Genomic DNA, 12943 nt, shown 5'->3' on the forward strand with positions numbered 1-12943 from the left:
AATCTCAAGGTAATAGTATATGGTGGCATGTACATACTTGGATAATAAGTTTACTATGACCTTTGATGTGTCCTAAATACAGAATTCACAATCACTTTTCACACCAATATTTGATTACAACAAATTAAAAATTTATTACCAATGATAAATTTAAGAATTGGTTTTAATGTTGTTTTGGGTATCAGTCTTACAAATCAGTTTTTGTCATAATACACATCCTTTCTGCTACTTACACCCTGTGGATTATAGCAACACTGGTGTAAACCTACCATAATCCAGCACATCAAAACAGAGCCAGAAAAATTCATAAACAGGGCAAGATGTTTTTCAGTCTGTTCAGACAATACAGACAAAAGTCATTTTACATCTGTAATTAAGAACTTGCTCTTAAACTGATACTTAATTCCAATCAATGAGGACACAAAGATGAGACGAAACTGTCAGCTGTATATTACAGTAATCTCAGAAACACCAAGAGACAAGGCTGAAGAATTAAACTTCATGCAAACACCTGAATGCATAAACCGAATAAAACAGACCAAGTAGTTAAAACGTGTTACTGAAGACCACTCGCTGATGCATCACTTTCAACAGTCATAGAAAACACTAATGTAATCCTAGCCAATTCTATCATGCAGTCAGATCGAATGACATTCCTGGAGCTGCCTGCCAAGCGCCGATTGCCAAAGTATAACAATCACTCAAGGACTCTATGTTTCGGAAGCTTTTCTATCAACAGTTCCAGAGAAGTGTTTTTTGTGTGTGTGTACACAAAACAGTTTCCTATTTTCGTTATAATTTTCTCTTTGTGTATAATTAATATTGCTGGGTGGCTGACTAGGCACGCTGTGCTCCATAGTGGTCGGAGACACATGTGCACACGGTAGCGTGGAGGTGGCAATGAAACAAAGGCAATAAAGCTTTTTGATTTCCACACAAAACAAACCTCACACGTAAACAGGTCAAGCAGGTCCTATTTTCGTGGCCCGTGTTTGCTGGCTTTAAGGTATTGTGTAAACAGATGATAAAAAAGCTAATCACATACTTCATACAGTTACCAGACAAAAACATAAAAGGCATTCCACTTCCAGACACTCCCACACAAGTTCTGCAACATTAGAAAAATAGTGATAAAAGAGATAACCGAAAGGAAATGGATTTTGTTTCAGCTTTCATTTTTTCATGCCAGCTCTTCCTCTCAACCTAGTCAATACAATCTGTTAATCTTCAGAATTCCTTGAGGTGACAGTAACAACTTTACCGCAATTCTAGCAGCTGTTCAGCTGACCCCAGCGGACCTTCTCGGTGGCCTGGGCCTAATCCAACAACCAAGCTAAACAATGTCAGCGCTGCTGTATCCGTTAACAGCCACAGCCCATGGAGAGAAGGCACTTGATAACAAAGAGGCCTGCTGCTTTGCTTCTCAATCAAGCTTGGCCAGGACAGCGCTGCCAAGTTAAAAAGAGCACACCGTTGTACATGTACGGCAAAGGAAATCAGAGCTGAATGGTTACCGGGAGTCAGTGCAGATTGTGGTTTCTTTCACACTCCACGCTCAGCTGTGCTGCAGACACTCCACATGCCTGACGTAGTCTTCTTTATCCAGACACCAGTGAAGGAGAACAAACCTCCAACAACAAGTACCAGGAAAAACCAGGACTGGAGTCGAGCACGGAAAGGAACTAGATTGTGATTGATGACTGCTCTTAATGGCATGGTCAGCCAGAAATGCATCAGCAAGCAAGATATTAGAGACAATATCCCTGGAGTCATCTGCATCTCAGATCCACAGCTATTGTGTGGAATATTAATACACTCCTCAGATGAACGTACACAGAACGAGGGGGGAAAACTGTCAACTGTCTTCCGATAATCAAAAACAGCAGACATAGACCATTTTTCTGCATCGCCAAGGCTGTAATAAGACTAAATGTTTAAACGCAAGCTGATTAAAACAGTCTCCAAAACATAGTCCTTAAGAGCATTATTTAAAACACAAAATAATTTTAATCAAGACAGTTTATCAACAGTTATGGCCGTCTCACCCTTTAAAGCATGATAGATCAATAAAAACTGAAAACCATGTTGGTGTGGCTTGTTGCGGAGACACACTGCACATTAGCCACTCAATCAGAGGTGCCTCATGGGAAAAACACTGCTTGACAATAAGCTCCATAACCAAGTGGCTTTGTAAGTGCTCCACACCTGTCACTGTTGAAATCAATCCCAAACTCACAAAACCACAGAAGCAGGCATGCCATTTCCAACTGCGAATTAATCAAAGACATTTTTTCTAATCAACAATGGAAGTACATGGGGAGAAGGGAAAATATGTAATGAATATTATTACTCGTACCAACAAAACAGTCATTGAATTAAGTGTACGGAGACTGAAGCTCACCAGAGAGGATAAAATGAAATGGTCTAAAATAGTTTGTGCTGATTTTTTTTAAATAACCTTTCACCAAGATCAACAAACAGAACCAGTTGACTACATTAGCCTTAATTAACTTTGTTTAAGCATGAATTTAGACATTATTAGGCGGCTAGGTGTGTTTAAGGTATGCAACACAACAGCAAAATAAGTAATTCTTTAAATTCAAATATCCTGCTCACCTCGAAATGTGAAAAAGTCTATTTTTTTTGCATTCCAAAGCTTTGAATTACTTATTGCAAATTACTGCAAAACAATAAAAGCTATTAAAGGGTGAGGATTTCAATAATAATGAAGACCTCTTTAAAATGCTCTCTAAAATGGATGACGCTGTAACGTATTCTCATGGGAGACAAACATATTATTTATTTTAAACATGGAAACTAACACATTTCAACATTACAACTCCAAATAAATGACCACCATACCTGATCAAAGTACCTGCATTTCATTACAACCAACCACTCTCAATCTCAATGAGTGCACAGAATTTCTTTTTCGGTTGGGACATACTTTTCCAATTATTTAATGCTCAGACTAACTCAATATCAGCAATGCTGCCATACTCTGTTTTTGTGAGAGGACTTGAAAGAGAAATAAAAGGTTACATCACAAAAACTGCACAGTTGGCTATTTTCATTACAATTTTTAAGCAAACGAATCCAGTAAACAATCCTTCGGAAAATTGGTTAACATTTGTCTATTGCCCATAACACTAAATTAATTAAAACATGGGTAAGTTTTATTCATAAGGATCATGAATAGCCTAAAGGTGGCACTCATATCCTCAAATTACAGGGTCACGAGTTCAAACCTCAGTAGAGACAAGCAAAGTCCAAGTACAAGCAGGCTTTTTCCACTGAGGTTGGGTGGGACGACAACGAGAGGTCATGGGTTAAGGGTGAAAGGTGAAAAGCTTGAGGGGAACTTGAGGGGAAACTTCTTCACTCAGAAGGTTATGAGAGTGTGGATGCGGATGGTGCATGCTAGCTCAATTTCAATGTTTAAGAGGATTTTGGATAGATACATGGATGGTAGGGGTATGGAGGGCTATGGTCCTGGTGCAGATTAATGGGAGTAGGTTGTTTAAATGGCTCGGCCAGGACAAGATGGGCTGAAGGCCCTGTTTCTATGACTCTGTGAACACTACAGTGCAGTAATGGGGGAGTGTAGCATTATTAGACACACGAGATTCTGCAGATGCTGGAAATTCTAAGTAACACATTAACATGCTGGAGGAAGCAGGTCAGGCAGCATCTATGGAGAGGAATAAAGAGCCAACATTTGCACTAAGACTGTTCATCAGGAATATCAGGATGTTTTGAACAACAAATCAACAGATCTGCTTTTTCAGGTACATGTAAGAGATCCCACAGCAATACTTAAGATATCACGACAACAGAATTCTAGTGTCCTAGCCAACATTTCCCTCTGAACAATCAAGGTGATCAGTTGATCCAGCAGTTTATTATACAGAGGAAGCTCTAGCTACTGCATTTCTTTACAACCAACATTTCAAAATTTATCACTGAAGGCAATAGGTCATCCCAAGGTTGTGAAAGGAGCTAAATGCAAGACCCAGACTCTATTATAGTTTATGTCTGTAGAGACTCGTTTATTGGAAAACAATTTTCAACTTTGCAAAAAACACAGCATAATTTTCTATTAAATAAGCTACAAAGTAATGGTTTTGAGAGTTACTTAACATTCACTCTGAAATACCTTGTTGAATATACAGAAGGGTGCTGGAAAAGGGCCAGCAACATCAAGAAAGATCCTACCCACCCTGCCCATGCCACAAACCCACCACTCCACACCCCCAACCACCACTACTTAATCATTTCCCATCAGTCACCTTATGTACAGCTATGCCTAGAATCACTTTTCGACTTACAATCTGTGCATACAAGCTATCTTATGTATTTATATTTACTCTCTATTTGCTATTATTGGGTTCTTTATCTTATTGTGTCTTTTGCACTGGACACAGGATAACAATTATTTTGTTCTCCTTTATACTTGTGTACTGGAAATGACATTACACAATCTTGAAACTTGAAAGTGACTTCACATTTCTGTGACTTTCTACGAAGCAAGCACAAACACCACTTTCAGGGAGAAAGAATCCAGCTCCGGGTTTCACAGCAGCTTCCATTTATCACACAACCCTGTCATGTTGAGCACCATTAACAGATAATGAAAGGAGACAACGGGTGCAGTTACAAGCAGAGCACTCTGCAGTCTACAGGCCTAAGCATGTAGCCAGGGGAGCTGACAGCCTGAACTGTATATCCTAGGCACTTAACAGTCTCTGTAACTGAAACAATAAAAACTTTACTTTTCTTAAATCAAAACACCTTTTGTTTGAACTGTTTTGGAGTAACAGTGGATATTGCATTGGCCCCAGAGAATGAAAGATAAGTAAGAATAGTGTAACTAGTTTAGTGACTGATTAAATCAGACAGTTGTGGTCTATTTTAACTCACAAACCTGTAAAACTCGCTGTACTGATTAAACAAAAAGAGATTCAAGGAAATTCAACAAGTTTTGAATGAACAGAGGAAGAGTGATATCTCACTCAGCTGAGCATTGTAAGGAACTGCTAAGTGATGATCATATGAATGATTGAACAACACTACTCAGGATTAAGGGTAGATGTTGAGGACATGGCGGCTAATATCTAATGATTTCATTGGATCAGCACAGCAAGCTCAAGTTTCAATAAAAATGAGGCACGTGTGATCCAGATGAATTCAAAGAGCAGGGAAGTCAATATAATCACTCAAGATTCCAGTTTATAAAACATTCATGAATTACGGAAAAGATTAACAATCATTATTTCGGTGGAAAATTTTCAGGTTGGTAAACCAGTTAATTGGATGAAGGGTCTCAGCACAAAATCTCAACTCTTTATTTCTCTCCATAAGTGTTATCTGACCTGCTGATTTCCTCCAGCATCTTGCGTGTGCTACTCTAAACTTAGACTTTTTCCCCAAAAAAAATGTTTCGAAGAGTCTCTGTGGGTCGAGGTTAGGAACAGGAAGGGGTCAATAACTTTACTGGGTGTTTTTTTTTATATAGGCCGCCCAGAAGTAACAGGGATATCGAGGAGCAGATAGGGAAACAGATCCTGGAAATGTGCAATAATAACAGAGTTGTTGTGATGGGAGATTTTAATTTCCCAAATATCGATTGGCATCTCCCTAGAGCAAGGGGTTTAGATGGGGTGGAGTTTGTTAGGTGTGTTCAGGAAGGTTTCTTGACACAATATGTAGATAAGCCTACAAGAGGAGAGGCTGTACTTGATTTGGTATTGGGAAATGAACCTGGTCAGGTGTCAGATCTCTCAGTGGGAGAGCATTTTGGAGATAGTGATCATAATTCTATTTCCTTCACAATAACATTGGAGAGAGATAGGAACAGACAAGTTAGAAAAGCGTTTAATTGGAGTAAGGGGAATTATGAGACTATCAGGCATGAAATTGGAAGCTTAAATTGGGAACAGATGTTCTCAGGGAAAGTACAGAAGAAATGTGGTAAATGTTCAGGAGATACTTGTGTGGAGTTCTGCACAGGTACATTCCAATGAGACAGGGAAGTCGTGGTAGGGTATAGGAACCGTGGTGTACAAAGGCTGTAATAAATCTAGTCAAGAAGAAAAGCTTACAAAAGGTTCAGAGAGGTAGGTAATGTTAGAGATCTAGAAGATTATAAGGCTAACAGAAAGGAGCTTAAGAAAGAAATCAGGAGAGCCAGAAGGGGCCATGAGAAGGCCTTGGTGGGTAGGATTACCCAAGACATTCTACAAGTATGTGAACAGCAAGAGGATAAGACGTGAAAGAATAGGACCTATCAAGTGTGACAGTAGGAAAGTGTGTATGGGACCGAAGGAAATAGCAGAGGTACTTAATGAATACTTCAGTACACTACGGAAAAGGATCTTGGTGATTGTAGTGATGACTTGCAGCAGATTGAAAAGCTTGAGCATGCAGATATTAAGAAAGAGGATGTGCTGGAGCTTTTGGAAAGCATCAAGTTGGATAAGTCACCGGGACCAGATGAGATGTAACCCAGGATACTGTGGGAGGCCAGGAAAAAGATTGCTGAGCCTCTGGCGATGATCTTTGCATCATCAATGGGGACAGGACAGATTCCGGAGGATTGGAGGGTTGCGGATGTTGTTCCCTTATTCAAGAAAGGGAGTAGAGATAGACCAGGAAATTATAGACCAGTGAGTCTTACTTCAATGGTTGGTAAATTGATGGAGAAGATCTTGAGAGGCAGGATGAATGAACATTTGGAGAGGTATAATATGATTAGGAATAGTCAGCATGGCTTTGTCAAGGGCTGGTCGTTCCTTTACGAGCCTGATTGAATTTTTTGAGGATGTGACTAAACACATTGATGAAGGTAGAGCAGTAGATGTAGTTTATATGGATCTTAGCAAGGCATTTGATAAGGTACCCCATGCAAGGTTTATTGAGAAAGTAAGGAGGCATGGGATCCAAAGGGACATTGCTTTGTGGATCCAGAACTGGCTTGCCCACAGAAGGCAAAGATGGTTGTTGATGGGTCATTTTCTGCATGGAGGTCAGTGACCAGTGGTATGACTCAGGGATCTGTTCTGGGACCCTTACTCTTTGTGATTTTTATAAATGACTTGGATAAGGAAGTGGAGGGATAGGTTAGTAAGTTTGCTGATGACACAAAGGTTGGAGGTGTTGTGGATAGTGTGGAGGGCTGTCAGAGGTTTCAGAGGGACAATGATAGGATGCAAAACTGGGCTGAGAAGTGGCAGATGGAGTTCAACCCAGATAAGTATGAAGTGGTTCATTTTGGTAGGTCAAATACGATGGTTGAATATAGTATTAATGGTAAGACTCTTGGCAGTGTGGAGGATCAGAGGGATCTTGGGGTCCAAGTCCATAGGACACTCAAAGCAGCTGCACAGGTTGACTCTGTGGTTAAGAAGGCATAAGGTGTATCGGCCTTCATCAATCGTGGAATTGAATTTAGGAGCTGAGAGGTAATGTTGCAGCTGTATAGGATCCTGGTCAGACCCCACTTGGAGTACTGTGCTCAGTTCTGGTTGCTTCACTACAGGACAGATGTGGAAGCCATAGAAAGGGTGCAGAGGAGATTTACATGGATGTTGCCTGGATTGGGGAGCATGTCTTATAAGAATAGGTTGAGTGAACTCGGCCTTTTCTCCTTGGAGCGATGGAGGATGAGAGGTGACCTGATATAGGTGTATAAGATGATGAGAGGCATTGATCGTGTGGATAGTCAGAGGCTTTTTCCCCAGGGCTGAAATGGTTGCCACAAGAGGACACAGGTTTAAGGTGCTGGGGAGTAGGTACAGAGGAGATGTCAGGGGTAAGTTTTTAACTTAGAGAATGGTGAGTGCATGGAATGGGCTGCTGGCAGTGGTGGTGGAGGTGGATACGATAGGGTCTTTGGTCTTTGGATAGGTACATGGAGCTTAGAAAAATAATAGGGCTATGGGTAAGTCTAGTAACTTCTAAGGTAGGGACATGTTCAGCACAACTTTGTGGGCCAAAGGACTTGTATTGAGCTGTAGGTTTTCCATATTTCTAACACCTGCAGAACTTAATCAACATTCTTCAAAACCTACATATCTTAGGAAATAATTAATTACTAATGCATTTTTTGATAATCATGATCAACAAAATAGTTAAGTTGCCACACTGCATGCTGCCTGCTCATTTACAGTATTCAAAAAGTTTCAAGGAAATCCAACTGAGACACAAATTACCTAATTTACAAAGCAAATTTATTATTGAAGTACATACATGTCACCATATACAACCATGAGATTCGTTTTCCTGGAGGGTATTCACAGTATATACACAAAACATAACAGAATCAATGAAAGATTACATCCAACAGGAGGGACAAATAGCCAATGTACAAATATGAAAAGAAAGAGAAGAATTAATAATAATAAATACAGAAGCAATATATATTGAGAACAAAAGATGAAGAAGTGTCCTTGAAAGTGAGTTCATAGATTGTGGGAACAGTTCCCACAACCTATGAAGTCTTCCCATCTTGTACCCTGACTCCTTTAAAACTAAAGATTTACTCTTAGTTATACAATCACTTAGCCGGCTGGTGGTGTAGTGACATCAGTGCCGGACTTCGAAGCGAAGGCTCCCGAGTTCAAATCCAGTAGGCTCCCTTGCACACTTTCCAAATGTGCTGGGTTGAGCGTCGAGCTAGCAACTCGGCCTCGTAAAAATGAAAAAGCCTGCTTAAAAAAAACGTCATGACAGCGTCCCAATGACTCCACTCAGAGTTAAGGACTTTCTTCTTCTATACAATCACTTAAAAACAGATTCTATAAAAAGTCAGCTTCGTTATTTTAGAACCGTTATAGGAACTCTTACTACTGAAAGAAAGCCAAAGGAAGTGTGCCTGCCAAATGTTTACTTTAGACTTTGTATTAATTCAGGCTGATTTTCCCATTCCAGAAAAAGAACAAATTTCCTGCTACACAAACTGCTATATTTGATAGACAATAGGCAATTAAACCATTACACAAGTTTGACCTTATAAAAAATTGAAAGCAGCAGTTAATGTTTGTCTTCAGAACTACAGCATGTGCTTGCTATTAAACATATCCAAAAGAAGAAACATTTGTCAGTGAAGTTCAAATGCTGTGCATTTCAATGCATATTTATTTAGCAGGAGTGCAGCCACAAACCAACATTCAAAGTTTCCTTTCCATACATCACACACTCAAAATTATGCAGTGCCCTTGGATTAAACTAACACAGGCAATTTAAGAATTCAAAATTCAAAGTTCATAGTTAATTATTGTTGAAGTATATATATGTGTCATCATATATAATCCTGAGATCTGTTTTCTTGCAGGCATATTTATTAAATCTAAGAATCATAATAGAATCAATGAAAGACCATACCCAACAGGACAAACAACCAATATGCAAAAGACAACAGACTGTGCAAATAGAATAGAAAGGAAATAATAATAATAATAATAATAAATACATCAGCAATAAATATCCAAAACATGAGATAAAGAGTCCTTGAACGTGAGTTTAAGTTGTGGGAACACTTCAGTGATGGGGCAAGTGAAGTGCCTGCAAAATGCCAATAGATTACCCCACATATATTTATGGAAGAGATTCCCTTATATTCCCTGACTCAGCAACTTTATACTTCCACACTAGTGTGAAAAATCAAGGATCAACTTTATTTGTCATATACGTTTACGTGTATTAGGAATTTGCTGTGGTGTGTTGGTCAAGACGTAACATTCAACCGTTACAAAGAACAAAGAATTATGTAAAAAATAAATTTACAGGTTAAAGTATGGGTATGGAGTAGAATATGTATAAACACATAAATACTGGCATGTATTTTCAAAGTAAACAGCATTATAACAGATGGCTTAAAGTGTTTACAGTGAAGTGACTGAGGTAAGAGGGGGCGGGGGGAGGAGGCAAATTCGAATGGTTGATCCGATCATCAATAAGGTGGACAGTTTCATGAGAGGTGGTTACATAAAAATTTCAGGAAGAAGTTAACAAACACAAAATACATTTATTTCTGATATAATTATTTCCACAATCTACAGATGGGATCAAATTGAAACACTACAACCTTCATAGCTCAAGACACTATATACAAAATATTAGTGAACAAACTTAAATGCACAATACAATCTTTTAATGGCCAGATATCTTGGTGTTATAAATTTCCCCTGCTGTGTTTCAAATTCTGCCCATTAAATTCGACAATTTATTTTCATTGTTCTCTGACTGTAATCAAATTGGCAAAGTTGCATATATTACTCATCACTAGTTTTGCTGAGAAGGCTATAGTGAGTTACTTGAAAGTGCATCAATCTTTGTGAATGGAACCACATCTTCCAAAGTGTTGAGAAATTCATGCACTGTGATGCAGTACCAGTTAAGGTACATGCTAACTGTGCAACCCAACTAGCATGGCAGTAATCAAGATTAATCTATGCAAAAAGATTGTATCAGAAAACACAAGAATTCACACAACGATTACTTAAATCTGGCCCACACTCAATGATTCAGTAACAGCTACCTCCCCTCCTTTGTAAGATTTCTGAAACGTCCATGAACACTAACTCATTATTTTTTTAAAATTTTGCAGTGCTTACTTTTGTAACTGACTGAAATTTTATATTGTTTCACAGCAGCAATGTGACAAGTTTTACACCATACAATAATAATTCTGATTCTGATGTAGTACACTGCAGGGGAAGATTACCACACACATGAAGACTATTACTCTGGCAAGCTGTTTAACTGCACATTTTACATTAAAAATGTAACTTTGCACTAAGACAATTTATGTGTTAACACTTAATGCAAGAGAACAGAGGTGAATGCCTTATTATAAATCTGGACTAAACTGTGTCAACATCAAACTTGATTCAAGACAATGGTTACGCTTACTTAGCTTTGGATGTCAACATGCCACAATAAAATGTTATCACAAGTATTGCGCCCTTTAACATTTATCTTCCATGTGAACTGCTGGGAGGAAGCTTAATATACTTTAACAGCAATAGAAATTACACTCTGTAGGCTGCATGCAGATTAATATTTTATTATAAAAATCAAATAATGCCTCAGGGTGGAGGAGGAACACCTTGTATTCTGTCTGGGTATCATCCAACCTGACAGCATGGATATTGATTTCTCCTTCTGGTTAACAAATATCACTCACAACACACTGGAGGAACTCAGCAGGTCGGGCAGCATCCGTGGAAAAGATCGGTTGACGTTTCAGGCTGGAACCCTTCGTCAGGACACATATCCCCCCCCTCCCCATTCCCCACTCTAACCTCTCACTTCTTCTCACCTGCCTATTACTTCCCCCTGCGTCCTCTCTCCTTCACTTTCTCCTATTGTCCACCCTCCTCTCCCATCAGATTCTTTCTTCTCCGGCCCTTGACCCTTCCCACACACCTGGCTTTACTTGTCACCTTCTAGCTAGCCCTTTTCCCCTCCCTGCACCTTTTTATTCTGGCACCTTCCCTCTTTTTTCTGTCAGTCTTAGAGAGGGGTCCCGGTCCAAAATGTTGACTTTTCCATAGATGCTGCCTGACCTGCCAAGTTTCTCCAACATTTTCTGTGTGAAAATGTTGTTCCTGCATACAAAGTTAAGTAAATAGGGTGCCACAGTCGCACAGCAGTTAGCACAATGTTATCGCAGCTCGGAGTTCAATTTAGGCTACGTCCACACTATGCCGGATAATTCTGGAAACACCAGTTTCGAGTAAAGACAACAGGCATACACATGAACAACAACAGGAATTCTGCACATGCTGGAAATTCAAGCAACACACATCAAAGTTACTGGTGAACGCAGCAGGCCAGGCAGCATCTCTAGGAAGAGGTACAGTCGACGTTTCAGGCCGAGACCCTTTGACGAAGGGTCTCGGCCTGAAACATCGACTAAACCTATTCCTAGAGATGCTGCCTGGCCTGCTGCGTTCACCAGCAACTTTGACATGTGTAGCGTACACACGAAGCGTTTTTCAAAATATCTCTGTCCACATTAGACGGATATTTGGGCGAATCTCCTCCTACTGGGAAGAGGAAACGGTATACTTGGTGCACGTTTGTCCAGTTACAGAGTAGAAAAGGAATTGCTCTTGGCTGTCACGCAGGAGGACTTAAAACTAAACAAAAACAAATACTGGAGTGTATGGAGGGAACCGACAGGGAGTTCACGGACAGTATGACCCGGCTGACAACGAACATTGAAAAACTGACTAACTCTGTTGCATTAATAAAGCACCTTGTTAAATGTATAAAACATGCCTGTATCAGTGTTATCTTGTATTTCCGTATAACGTTACATTAGGCTGTTACACATCTATTGTCAGAGAAGTACTTGCATCAATAGGTAAACCACCTTCATACAAGCAAGGACAGAAAGCAGGGCAAAATGAGAATACTTATTTATTCAGTAAGCTATGGGTCAAAGTATTTGGTCAGTACATTTCTAACTCTTCTGGTTTCAGTCTCATTGCCGTCTGTTCTGAAATTGTTAGGTTCTGCGAAGCGCAGAATCAAATATCGCTGTGATGATTGTACGCTCTAGTATCAATTGGGAGGAGGAGGGGGAGGAGGGGGAGGGGGAGGAGGGGGAGGAGGGGGAGGGGGAGGGGGAGGGGGAGGGGGAGGGGGAGGGGGAGGGGGAGGGGGAGGGGGAGGGGGAGGAGGGGGAGGAGGGGGAGGAGGGGGAGGAGGGGGAGGAGGGGGAGGAGGGGGAGGAGGGGGAGGAGGGGGAGGAGGGGGGGAGGGGGGGAGGGGGGGGAGGAGGGGGGAGGGGGGAGGGGGGAGGAGGGGGGGAGGGGGGGAGGAGGGGGGGAGGGGGAGGGGGGGAGGGGGGAGGGGGAGGGGGAGGGGGAGGGGATGGGGGGAGGGGGGAGGGGGAGGGGGGAGGGGATGGGGGGAGGGGGGAGGGGGAGGGGGG

At 40.8% G+C, this 12943-nt stretch overlaps 1 protein-coding gene and 1 long non-coding RNA gene across 5 annotated transcripts in view; one reads left to right on the forward strand and one right to left on the reverse strand.

Moving 5' to 3' along the window:
* Window positions 1-12943, reverse strand: part of rerea (arginine-glutamic acid dipeptide (RE) repeats a) — a 655730-nt gene that overhangs the window by 575118 nt on the left and 67669 nt on the right. The window contains exon 1 of one of the 4 annotated variants that reach the window (XM_072245213.1): window positions 1515-1597. The exons of the other annotated variants lie outside the window; for them this stretch is intronic. The gene's annotated coding sequence lies outside the window, so the exon portion shown is untranslated. Of the gene's footprint in view, window positions 1-1514; window positions 1598-12943 lie in introns of those variants that run through there. 4 annotated transcript variants of the gene reach the window in all.
* LOC140188693 (uncharacterized) overlaps window positions 1-12943 on the forward strand; it is a 68817-nt gene that overhangs the window by 50501 nt on the left and 5373 nt on the right. The gene's annotated exons all lie outside the window — the stretch shown is intronic.

The sequence above is a fragment of the Mobula birostris genome, chromosome 27 (assembly GCF_030028105.1).
Source record: "Mobula birostris isolate sMobBir1 chromosome 27, sMobBir1.hap1, whole genome shotgun sequence".
NCBI lineage: Eukaryota > Metazoa > Chordata > Chondrichthyes > Myliobatiformes > Myliobatidae > Mobula > Mobula birostris.